Source organism: Halichoeres trimaculatus, unplaced genomic scaffold, assembly GCF_033239565.1.
Source record: "Halichoeres trimaculatus isolate MK-OKI-2021-1 unplaced genomic scaffold, fHalTri1.1 fHalTri1_scaffold_12, whole genome shotgun sequence".
NCBI classification, from domain to species: Eukaryota; Metazoa; Chordata; class Actinopteri; order Labriformes; family Labridae; genus Halichoeres; species Halichoeres trimaculatus.
The window spans coordinates 36,504,143-36,517,129 of NW_027437190.1; the positions used below are offsets into that span (position 1 = coordinate 36,504,143).

General features: G+C 47.8%; 1 protein-coding gene across 3 annotated transcripts in view; it reads left to right on the forward strand.

Annotated features, from left to right (window-relative positions):
* Positions 1 to 12,987, forward strand: part of sema6cb (semaphorin 6Cb) — a 187,693-nt gene that overhangs the window by 18,423 nt on the left and 156,283 nt on the right. For all 3 annotated transcript variants that reach the window (XM_074682891.1, XM_074682893.1, XM_074682894.1), the window contains exon 2: positions 9,884 to 10,092. The gene's annotated coding sequence lies outside the window, so the exon portion shown is untranslated. The remainder of the gene's footprint in view (positions 1 to 9,883; positions 10,093 to 12,987) is intronic.

Sequence of the window (12,987 nt, forward strand, 5' to 3'; positions counted from 1 at the left end):
TGCTCTTCTTCTGCTCTTCTTCTGCTCTTTCTCTGCTCTTCTTGTGCTCTTCTTCTGCTCTTCTTCTGCTCTTCTTCTGCTCTTTCTCTGCTCTTCTTCTGCTCTTTCTCTGCTCTTCTTCTGCTCTTCTTCTGCTCTTCTTCTGCTCTTTCTCTGCTCTTTCTCTGCTCAATAGGAGGAGGTAACGTCTGTTCAACCTGTGCTTTAAACTAACCCAGAGAAGACTGACTGTCCTCAGACTGAAGCCAGAGACAAACCCAGAGAATAACACGTTTCAGTGACTTTCATGAGGAAAGTTTTGTGCTGGAAATGTGGAATTACATTTAATCAAATCTCTTGTGCGAGTTTCATTGACAGTCTAATGGAAATCATGAGTCATTTAACAGGCACCAGCACCCCCACCATGATCTGGCGTGCTTCCTGCGGCGCGCTCTGCTCGGGTGTTTGCCGCTCGTCAGTCAAAGCGCCTCTGATGTGAAAATTAAATGCATGAAAAAGATCCAGTCTGCCTGCTCCAGCTCCACATGAGCGGGGTCAGCCGCCGCGTCCAGCCGCCGCGTCCAGCCGCCGCGTCCAGCCGCCGCGTCCAGCCGCCGCGTCCAGCCGCCGCGTCCAGCCGCCGCGTCCAGCCGCCGCGTCCCTCTGCACATTCAGCAGGAAGAGCCTTTTAATTAGGCTCTGGCCTTTTAATTAAGCAGCCAGCGTAACGTCTGTGTCCATTCGTCATCCTGCTCTGCTCGCCGCCGGGCGGTGTGATGACTCTCCTCCAGAGGTCCCCGTTATCCAGCCTCATTCAGTCCAGTGTCCTTCCTCCTTCTTCTCTTAGATTAGCATGATAATACTCTATGGAGGGGGGGTGTTGAAGCTATCGCCATCTCATCAGACGCCACGTGTGTGTCAGAGCGTGGTTATTACCACACTGACTGAGCATCAGTTAAACCAACCTCCTGATTCCCTCAGTTATCTCCGTATCTCAGCTCCTCTGTCACCGTCACAGGGAGCTCACGGTAAATTACGGGTTACGTCCTGCTCCTCAGAGTCCGGATCCTTCCCCGCTGTAATTACGCTATGCTAATCCAGCCCCCCCCCCCCAACCGCCGCCGCTCCCAGCGCAGGAAACAAGCTCCCCGCTGTTTGGATGTCACACAGAGGGGTTAAGTGTAATGTGAGCTCTCAGTGTGTGTGTGTGTGTGTGTGTGTGTGTGTGTGTGTGTGGTTGGTAAAACACTCTCCATGAAGTGTCCTGGTGATAATGAAACTCTTTGTCCGTGGTTTATGTGCTGATGGCCGGGCTGTGGTGTGATGTAACAGCTGGACGCCGCCTGAAGGGAGGAAGCTGATTTTACCGTTAGCAGTTAGATAACCAATTACCAACCAATTAAAAAAAAACCAAAAACTTCCATAATGATACAAAAACACTCCAAAATAACCTGAGAGAGCATCAGAGCTGCTGTAAATCCAACCCAAAGACGTCTGCAGGAATTAACAAGGTGACGTTACAAACGTCCGTCTCCTCAGGTCTGCAGGGAGGCAGCTGGAGGAGTCATCAGCCAATCGTTAACACCGGGTAATGAACAGTGCTCTGCCTTTGGTCTGTGTGGTACTTTCTTTATCTCCATTCACCCTGCAGCAGGTTAAGAGTCAGAGGCAACGGTTAAAACCAGTTTGTTGTTAAATGTTTCCTGGCAGAGATTTGTTGTGAGTTGTTCAGAGTAAAGGAGGACGAGATGTACAACTTTTGTTCATGCTTATAACCCAAACATGAAAACATCCCCAATGAAAAGATAAAGAAAATATAAGAATAAATAAAATAAACAGATTTCTTGCACTAGCATCAGTTCACCTGTAATATCCTTCATCTCCTGCTTTCCTCGCTCCAAAATAACCTCTGGACCAAACTCTGACTCTTCTTCCAAACTCCACATTTAACTTTTCTGGATCCAGTCTGGATGTTGGTCTTAAACCTTTTCTGGAGTGTTGGAGCTGATTATTTTGGCTCCTGGTGGAAATCTGAATTAGATCAGCTCCACGCGATCCTAATCTGCTGAACTGAGGCTGTGTTGTTGTAGCAGCAGCTCAGCTCTCGGCCTCCCGTCATGTGCTCGGTGTGCCGCAGCGCCTCAGAGAAACAGACCGGTCTCTGTCAGGATCCAGCACCGAGTTACGTCTGATAGCAGCGTGAAGGAGGAGCCGTTTCCATCTCTGTGCTCGGAGCGCGGCGTGTTTCTGTTTCCCTCCTCAGCTCCGGGCGCAGCCTGGCAGAGCGCAGCCTCAGCTGGAGCCCAGAGCCGCGTCTCCGGGGACGGGTTGGATGAGGGTCAGGCCACCTTGGACTCCTCAGCTGGATTTACTGTGTCAGAGGTGGACGGGGTCAGGCCCCCCTCCCCTCCTCTTCCTGAACACGAGGACTTAGTTAGGGCTGGACACGGAGCAGACACTGGCCGCTCAGACGCTCTCTGAGGACGACCTGCTGGGGTCAGAGGTCACGTGTCTGTACCACCACCTGAAAACTGATTGATTCTCCTGGAGGGGTCAGGGAGACTCCTCTGCTCCTCCCTGCTCCTCTGCTCCTCCCTGCTCCTCTCTCTCCCTGAAGGAGACCCTGGAGCAGATGTTGTCCTCTGACAGACAGCTGGGTGGAGAAGGGGCAGGGGGCGCTCTGATGCCTGATGATCTGTGGGGCGTTGGCGTGTGGAGGAGTAACTCAGGAGGATTTATGAGACAGAAACGTTGGAGCACGCTGTCCGTTGACCTCTCGTGGATAAATCATCCAGTTAGTCCACTTCAAAGAGTGGGACGTGGCTCTGCAGCCATCTTTCCTCTCTCTCAGGTCTGATACTTCCTGTGAAATCATCACTTTGTGTCGGCTGAGTTTGTCTCTGTGTTCACACCAGACATGAAGAAAATCACCTCCTCTCTTCAGTGTCATACCAACCTGTGTGTACGCCACTTCCCAAACGCTGGTGGCTGGTGACGCTGACTCACTACAGATAAATGTCAGAGAAAAGTTAATCTGACCTCCCACTTCCTGTTCCTGGAACAGGTGGAGTCACAGCATCCAGTAGTTTCACTAAGAAACAGTCGATTTTTCCTCCGTCTCTGAGCTGAAGAAACACTCGTCTGGGCTAGCAGGCGCCAAATATTCAACAGAGATCAGGATTTAAACAAGTGTTTACGTCTTCATTTTAATAAGAAATGTCCTCTTAGATTTCAAGATTTTCTTTTTTTCAAGACGTTAGGTGACCAAATTTTCCTTGCTAGGTTTGAAGACATTTTCTCATCTCGAGGGACTAATCAGGTGTGATTTCCTGATTTTCGGAGTGCAGGTTTTCTGTGTCTTCAGTCGTGGTTTTGTATCTTTGAACATCTTGAAATAAGAAGCAGAGATTCTGCCTCAGCTTCACCTTCCTCTGAGTTGTAAAAGTCTAAAACTGGTCAAAGCTCTGAGTTTATTTTAGGCCGAAGCCTCTCAGGTCGAGGCTTCATCAGGGTCAGAGTAAAACATCCTGAAGATCAGGTTTAATAATCAGAAACATCCAGGTTCATGTTAGCTAACAGAGCTGCACAGCTGGGCGAGGTGAGGACATGAGGCTTCAGACCTTTAATGTTTTTAAAGCAGACGTGTTCCTGGACTATTCAGGTAAAACTGTCTGAGTCTAAAAAGACGAAAAAGGGAACTCCAGTTTTCACCGTGTGTTAGCTGATACTCATCGTTTGACGGATCAGACTGGATCTGGGTTCATCTCTACAATGACTCATGTCATCAGCACCTGGTGTGAACACAGCGTTAGGAGGTTAACCCTAACCCAAACATCAGAGTCATTTCCCAGATCTGGATTCAGACCTGATGGGTCTCTGTGAGGTTTGACCCTGAACTTCATGAAGTCAGTATCACAGCGTGGTACCATCACTGCAGCTACTAAAGTGTTTAATGATAAACTTGTCGCTCTTGATAAAAAGCGATACTGTGCTTCACTCTTTCTTGATCTGTGAAAAGCTTTTGATGCTGTGGACCGTGCAGTTTAACAGCACAGGCTCCTCTGTTTAACTCTGTCAGATCATCAGTTTCCTGGTTCACAGATTATCTGAGTGACAGACACCGTGTGTTATATTTGAGGGTCTGTGTTCTGAATGTGTGTGTGTCCATAAGGGGGTCCCACAAGGTCCAGTATTAGGCCCTCTCCTGTTCATTATGTACATTAACGACTCAGGACGAAACGTGTCAGACGCCAGTTTGCATCTTTATGCCGATGACACTGTTATATGTTGTTTTGGTATGATAGTTGGTCATTTTGGAGCGAAACGTGACCGTGGTGAGCGAAGCTCCGTTTCTCAATGGATTTGTCTTAGGAGGGCTAAAAAACAAATTTACTCAGGTTGTGTTTTTTAAAATGGCGGGGAAAAATTTTTAGGGTCCAAAATCCAAAATGGCTGCCATGGAAATTATCTCTTTAAAGGCTCGACCTACAGTGATGATAAATACATGTTTTCAGACTTATTTTTGTTGAGAAATACATATTTCAGGGTTACAGAATGATTTGACCTTATTTTAACCTTCAAATTCAAGATGGCTGCCACTTTTGGTGTAATTTGTGCCCAAACGACCTCTTGTTGCTTTCAGCTTCATTTGCCCACACAGAACAGGGTCAAAGGTCAAAGGTCAAAGGTCAAAGGTCAAAGGTTATTTGTATACTCTGCTCCTTCTGCATGGAACATGTTGCAGAAATACTGGAAATTAACTGATCTTGTTTTTATAAATATATTTAAATCCAGACTGAGAGCTGTTGAGACAGCCTCCTCTGATTGTAGCTGTTTTTTGTAATATTCATTTTTGGTTGTAAATCACCATAACTTTACTGTGTAACTTTGCTGCCTCTTGGCCAGGACTGCCTTGAAAAACAGGGTCGTAATCTCAGTGTTCCTCTCTTGGTTAAATAAAGGGTTAAATAAAAAATAAAAATAAATAGTCTCAGAACCCTGGGACTGCGTCCATGTTTAGGAGCACAGAAGTAGAAATCATCACTGTGAACACTCACAGCTGTTTTTTCTGGTATAATGTAGTTTCATGAAGTATTGTGAAGTATTTCACATTCCTACAGTCTGCGTGTTCGTCGTAAAGATCAGAGAGAAATGAAAACCTGTTTGCAGAGACAGAGAAACCCTGAGCTCCCCTCTGTAAATAATGGAGGCTGTAGCTAATGGCGTTTCTCATTCTGGATCAGGAAAATGCAAACAATGATCTCCCTCTGCTGCCGGCTGCAGTTTAACTCTCATAGTTTAAACAAATCCTCTGTTTGGAGGAGAAACCAGAGCTGCTGGTTAGCGTATTACTCTGACTGTCGGCTCAGATCTTCATCAGCCCAATCAGACGGCGCTGAGGCTCTGAGGCTCTGCGGCTCGGCGCAGACACTACAGGCTGTGTTTCCTCTGCAGTGAGCGAAGTGACGAACAGCTCGGTGTTTTCCTGACGCTGTGTTGTGATCATGCGCTCATGGCGCTCAGGGCTGTCTGATGTTGATGTGTTTCCAGAGGACAGCTGTAATTAGGGATAAAAAGTCCATCCCTGTCCTGGATCTGTTACTGCACGGTGCCATTTAAAGGTCTCACATCTCCTCAAGTAAAACAGGGAAAGGTCAGAAATGAGACTGAAACAGAGAACTCATTATCACCCCTAAACCAGGAGCTCACCGCGCTGAGGCCGCAGAGAAATTTGGTTTTTATTTCTGTGAGAAGGATCATAAGACTCTACAGGATCACTGCGTCCTTTAGGGAAACCCAGGGAGACAGGAAGAGGTCTGAAGGAAGAGGTCTGAAGGAAGACGTCTGAAGGAAGAGGTCTGAAGGAAGAGGTCTGAAGGAAGACGTCTGAAGGAAGACGTCTGAAGGAAGACGTCTGAAGGAAGAGGTCTGAAGGAAGAGGTCTGAAGGAAGAGGTCTGAAGGAAGAGGTCTGAAGGAAGAGGTCTGAAGGAAGACGTCTGAAGGAAGAGGTCTGAAGGAAGACGTCTGAAGGAAGAGGTCTGAAGGAAGACGTCTGAAGGAAGAGGTCTGAAGGAAGACGTCTGAAGGAAGAGGTCTGAAGGAAGACGTCTGAAGGAAGAGGTCTGAAGGAAGACGTCTGAAGGAAGGATTTTAATCCAGCTGACATTTAGACAACCCATGATATCCTCTGTATGAAGTTAGACCTGTGTGTTTTTCTTAATTTCAGCGTTTTCTTTCTTTAGTTTGTGATCTTGGATCTGACCCAAAGCCAAACACGGAGCAGGGAACCTGTAAACCTGTTTGGTTTTGTTGGGTTGGTCCACTCTTCGTTGGGAGCTGGTTCAGGAAGAAAGAGAAACTCTCTGAAGACGTTTCTTTCTTCCTCTGTCTCCACAGCCTTTATCCTCCCCTCATCCCCAGAGTCCTCAGAGCTGTAAGCCGGACAGGCTCCCTGCTGTGACGATCCAGGATGATGGGTGACTAAACGTCCCCGAGCAGCTGGTGTTGATTAATCAAGCTGCTCCCAGCGCAGCATTAAAGGATTGGGAGCTGCGTGATTGTGCCCAGTGAAACTTTTCATGATATCCTTTCATTGAAATCCAGCCTGGAGTCCTGCTTTATTAAACACGTCCGCGTCCCCTCCTCCAGTCCTTCTTGTCCCGGATCAGGAGCTGAGATCAGGAGCTGACAGACCCAGAGAGGCTGTGGTCTCATCTCCAACCCACCTCCTCGTATCTATTTACTGGATCAATACCAGAGTCGTTTCATAACCGTGAGGTTTGAAAAAGTCAATACGACCATAAACATCTCTTCAGGTTTCAGACGCCGAGCTCCACGCTCAGACCGAGAACACCAAAGAGTGGAAAAACCGCCGTGGTCCAGAGTCCAGAGGCCAGGCGGCGTTTCCTCGGTCACGCTCTCAGGCTGTGGTTTGGACTCTGCAGACTGAGAAAGGTGTTTATGTATTCCTCCAGTCCAGGCTGGACCGGATCGTTGGGTCGGGTTTTTCTCCTCAGACCCTTTAAAGAAACCTCTCTGTGGTGCTTCCTTTCTATCAGGTCTGTTTCTACGTAAACCCAAAGTGTGGTTGGCTTATTGTGAGCTCCAGAGCCAGGTTTATGTTTTTGCATGAGTATTGATCAGAGGTACTGACCTGAGCGGCTTAGACAGTCCAGGTTTTCTGAGTTTGCCTGAAACAACATGACACTTTTGGCCTGAGGCTGATCGTAGGATGAGTGATACAGAAAACTGAGGCGAGCTGAATGACTCCATGTTCCTGTCCTTGTTAGTCAGCAGCAGGTGAAGCTCTTCACATGTGGCCTTGGTGTCTGCTGTTAGCTCTGTTAGCCATGTCTGTGAATAGCATGAGGCTACTCTGCCCTCTGGTATTCCCTCTGTTGCTGGGTTAGCACAGCTAGCTCATCCATCTTATTGGAGATAGATCTTACGTTCCCAATAACGATGGATGGAAGGACAGGTCCATGTCGTCACTTCTTAGCTCACACCTGAGAACCAGCACGTCGTCCTCACCTCCTCCTCCTCCCCTTGTGGGAAACATCTGGCCTAGCACCAGTTAGCATTGACATGCTACAGGCTGCTAACAGCTGAGTTCACATGTAAACAATGCAGCCATGGTTACATGTAGGATCTCCAGACAAACACAGGAGAAAAGTAGTAAAAATATCACTGAAGACACAAAAAGTTTGGTGTCCATGACCAACAATGAACCGTACAAAGTGATGATGCCCTCCAAATACAAAGATGACGAAAAAGAGACGAAAAAATTACAAGAAACGGACAAAGAAAAGAGAGCTGCTGCAACAGGCAGCCATAACCAACAGGGCGGCGCCTAACAAACTGATTAAACTTGATTAAACTATGGATATTTTTATTACTGTCGGTCTAAGATGCCAGTCAAATGTTGCGTCCAAGCTGCAGTACAGCCACACTTCCACTAGTTGGCATAATGCTCTAACGCTCTACCACCTGGATGTAAACAAACACAGATGGAGGAGACATCTCGTGGTGTCCAGCCAAACAAATAAAGCTCAGGGAACTAGACAAACAAAGAGTGATAGGGACACAAACAGGATCAGGCTTTACTGAAACAACCACTTGGTGGAAACAGGACTTTAGAGATCCACTCACTGCACATTTAAAGACTTACAGTCCCATAAAGTAATGATACAACTTTAGTTTACAAAGTGAGAAAATCCTGAAGCTGCTCAAACATGTTTCTCAGTGTCATCAGCGTATAAAGAAATAGAGATTGTTAAATTACTCCTGGTGTTTGTATCAGCTGATACCAAAGACCCAGTACCAGTGTTGGTACCTGGTCCTAAAAACTGAGGTTGGTGCATCTCAAAGCTCAAAGAGTAAAGTTTCTCCTCCTGTTTCCATGAGCGCGCTCAGAAGCAGCGAGCTGAACGTCCCTGATGTCCTCCTCTCGCTAAATTGAAATCATATTACGATGGAAAACAAATCTGGCTGATGTTTGTCTGACTGACGTCATCGTCTGGAAACTCTGCTGGTTTCTGCTCCGTGCACTCAGATAAATTCATCACAGAGCGTTTAGGGACAGTTTGCAGTCTGGGAGCTTTAAGTGCCCACAGATAGTCAACCTGTATCACCGTTTAGCTTCCAGCTGGCCCTCTCTGTGTCTGTGAAGCTTTGTTTCTCTGTCAGCCTGTGAGTTCATCAGTCAGCCTGTGAGTCCATCAGTCAGAGGACTAACAAACCAGCAGCTCTCACTGCAAACCTCAGAAACTGGAGGATCATGGTCCAGCTGAACCAGCATCAGCATTTATCGACAGAAACACAGCCGTCCTCCTCTCCGTCCAGGGTGCCGTGGATCTTTTGTCAAAACAAAGACACTGGAGAGCGTGAGCGGGGGAAACAAGGCGGCGCGCTGACTGTAACCTCAGCTGAACCAGCGTCAGCATGTGGCGGACAGCTGGAGCGCTGATCCAGAGGATGCTGCGTCTGCAGGTCTTACTGGACTCCTGATGTGAGCCCGCCTCTGGGTCAGAACCAGCATCCTCACCGTTTATCAGAACCACTCTTTGTCTGGGTCAGGATCCACCGAGGTCGTTACGTTTCAGAGCATCTCTAAACAAAGTCTAAGGATGACGGAGCGGACTCTCCGGGCCCAGGTGGAGGACCTGCTCAGAAAGTTGCTAAGTTGAAGATTTTCCGGAGCGATGGTCAGGTTAATGAGTTTCTGAAATGACAAATAGTGTGACTGCTTATTGGGATGTCTTTCACAATCACATTTGGCACAGAAGTCCCTCCGAGAATATGCATGAGATTGCTTTTTTATGCTTAATGTTCAATTGAAAACTAATCAGCAGTGACTGTATGGAGCAGGAAATTAAATACACGGGTACGTGCAGGAGTCAGACTCTGCAGGAGCAGAGAAAATTGCTCATCAAGCCCAGTGAGGTTTCCATTTCTGCAGAAACTCTCTTTCTTTCTCCTCAGGCTCTGCAGATGAATCTGTGATGTTGGTTAAACTGGCTTCAGGTCTGAGCTCTGCCGAGGTGAAGACTTGATTTCTTCCTGGAGCAGATTGGCGGAGCAGATTGCTCGTCGCTGAGATGCCGTCATCAGATCCGGGTTGAGCTCTGGGATTTGTCAAAAGATTTTGTTCGCTTATATCAAAGCAACCTGCTGTCATGCAAACATCACAAAGTGACGCGTCTCCTGCAGACTTCAAAGCTGCTGCTGTAATGGCACATTTCTGCGTGTTTCCCTGATGAAAGCGAGCGTAAACCCAGCGTTAATCGTCTCTGATTCCACGTTTGGGCTTGAAGAGCTCTTTGAAGAAACGCGTCGCTCTGAGTGTGTGGAGCTGCTCGTCGTTATGTCACAGATGTAACAATGATCTCCTCTTCCCTCCACAGATAAACTGACGGCTGCTGTCCTATCCTGCTCAGCGCCTCCTGCTCAGCGCCTCCTGCTCAGCGCCTCCCGCTCAGCGCCTCCCGCTCAGCGCCTCCCGCTCAGCGCCTCCCGCTCAGCGCCTCCCGCTCAGCGCCTCCCGCTCAGCGCCTCCTGCTCAGCGCCTCCTGCTCTGCGCCTCCTGCTCGGTGGATCAGCGTTTGAAGGACAGGTACAGTAACAGCCTCCTGAAGTGCTTCCTCCTCTCTAATTAAAAGCTGGAGATGTGATTGGGGGCGGCTCGGGGTCTCTGCTCACTGATCTTTGAAACGCAGTCAGGACGACTTTGGGGAAACTTCCGCTGAGACGTCTTAATTAATGGAAGCTTTGAGGAAATACTGCAACCAAAGCAGCTTTTTAAATTAGATAGCGTCTTCTCAATTACTTATCTGCTGCTTTTAATCACGTTTCAGGAAGTGGGTTTGAATGTTTGGCACATTTTTCTGAACATGTGTGGAGCTGAGAGCGTCGGCTGTGAAGCAGCGTAACAGGAAGTGTTGTTATGGCTGGATATTTAAAGATGGCGCTCTTGGTTTGTATGTTGTTTCCTTCATGTGACAGTTGTGAGTGATTTCATTGGTTTAAAGCTCAGATTGTATAAAACATGGATGCGGTCTCCATGGCGTCACTCTTTGGTTTTGAAACAGACTTCTGAGGCGTCCTGATGATGCTCGCCATGTCAGAGAGGCGACCTCTGAACCAGAGGCCAGGATGTAGAGCTCTTAGCGCTGAGAAATGTGATGTTTCAGTGATTTTCCTGCAGGTTGAGTCTGTTCCAGCTGTGAAGCGTCGTCGTGGTCACACCGAGCGGAGTGAACGCTGTGGGCGTGTCTCTGCATGTCTGAGCCTCTCTCCTCACCGAGTGTTTTCATTGGCTTACAGAGTCAGCAGCTGGGTCTGATGTAAAGGTGTGACTTCCTCTGAACACCCACCTGTCAGAGCGGCGTCTGATTAAAGGGCTGTTCTGTAGTTTTCCTCTCTCAGGCTGAGCAGCAGCCATCTTTGAGACGATCCCTGACGCAGCAGACTGTGAACAGACGCCACCAGCAGCTGATGATGTGCCGGCCTCTGGGGCTGTGAGCAGAGGAGCCATGATCAGAGCAGGAAGCAGTGTGTGTGTGTGTGTGTGTGTGTGTGTGTGTGTGTGAGTGTGTGAGTGTGTGTGTGGGGGAAATAAGAGGAGATGGAGGGAGCGTGGAGGTGTCAGGCGTATAATTGGGGTGAGGAGATCTCTGGGGTGGATAGAGGGGAGCTTTATTAAGACAGCTCCAGTCTGATGTGCTCGCCGCTGCCTCGCTCCTCCTCGCACGCCCACGCCGCTGGACCAATCCTCCGTTTCCACCAGAGACTGAGGAACAACAAAGGGATGAAGGGCAGAGAGCTCCAGCTCCTCTCCATCACTGATAAGACAAAGAGCTCCTCCAGCGAGGAGCCCTGATGGGAGGCGGGGAGCGGAGGAGTGTTTGCTTTTCCAAATCAGCGCCTGTTGTCCCGCCTCCTCGCTCCTGAGCGGGTCGCTCTCTCACGCACTGATGGGCTGTGGTTATAGAGCTGTGGTTATAGAGCTAGGGTTTATAGAGCTGTAGTTTATAGAGCTGTGGTTTATAGAGCTAGGGTTTATAGAGCTGTGGTTTATAGAGCTGTGGTTTATAGAGCTAGGGTTTATAGAGCTAGGGTTTATAGAGCTGTGGTTTATAGAGCTGTGGTTTATAGAGCTAGGGTTTATAGAGCTAGGGTTTATAGAGCTGTGGTTATAGAGCTGTGGTTATAGAGCTGTGGTTTATAGAGCTGTGGTTTATAGAGCTAGGGTTTATAGAGCTGTGGTTTGTAGAGCTGTGGTTTCACAGATTCTGTGACTGACTTTTCTTCACAGGTTGTCAGCGTTTTGTTTGACAGCTAACCAAACTTCATGATAACCTCTCTGAGTTTTCCTGCTCTGTGTTGGAGAGACAAACTGTCTTTAAAACATGGGCATTTCTTATTGAACATCGACAAACTGTCAGCTCTAGGTTAAGATCCTGTTGAAAGACGCTGATACCGCTGAGTTCCTGCTTCCCCCCATGGTTAAGTCTCTCCTGGTTCATGTCGGGCTGTAAAACCTCAGACCTGTTGACTCCTGGTCTGTTTGTTGTTGTAGTCCAGATAAATCCAGATTGATACAGTATGATTTATTTTGAAAGTCTCTGGGTGAGTTTAGGCATGACTTCCTGTCCTGTTGATCGTCCTGACGGTGGATTAATGCGTCACAGCTTCAGTATCCGTCACCAATAGGATGGTCACACATTAGCTGAGACCTGCAGCTGGACCACGGTGGAGCAGGTCATGAGTTGACTCTTTGACTTGAACAGAAACCTGTCAGAGGAGACGGACTGGAGACACATCTGGTGAACTGAGCGGTCCGGTTTTTACTGATTAGAAACTTTGTCAGTATCACGTGTCAACAAATCCACCTGCAGTTCAGTAAATAACAGTCAAAACAAGCACAGGCTGAACATCTGCCATGCTAACTGCTTACTGCCCTCTGCTGGTGTGTTGGTGTGCTGCAATTCCCTTTATTTCCTTTTCCATGCGTCAGAGCTCTGATTGGTCCAATCTCCTGGACCCTCACCCTGAACCACAGACAAACAACAGGCCACAGGAACCAAATGTTCCTGGGATTATTCTGGGAATATTTTTTTATCATATTTTGGTGTTTTGGTTTGTTTTCTGGATGAGAAACACCTTCATACATGTGTCGATGTGTCTGCTTACAGGAAAAGTGTCTGTCTCTCACACATGAAGATCGTTTCTTCCTCATTTTATTAAAATAATTATTCAGTTAAGCCTCAAACATCCTAAAGTTGGAGAAAAGCTGGGATATTCCTTTAAAGGTTAAACTAAACATGTAAATAGCAGATTCTTGTGTGACGTCCTCCGTCTTTTCTCTGTTTTTGGTATTTATCAGTCAGGATCCAGGGAGGGAGTGACTGAGGGGTTTCTGACATGTTTCAGCTCAGAGTGAGGTCAAACATCGGATCAAGCAGCAATAATCACTCTGGTTTTGGCTCACATGGGAAACAGCGTTTCC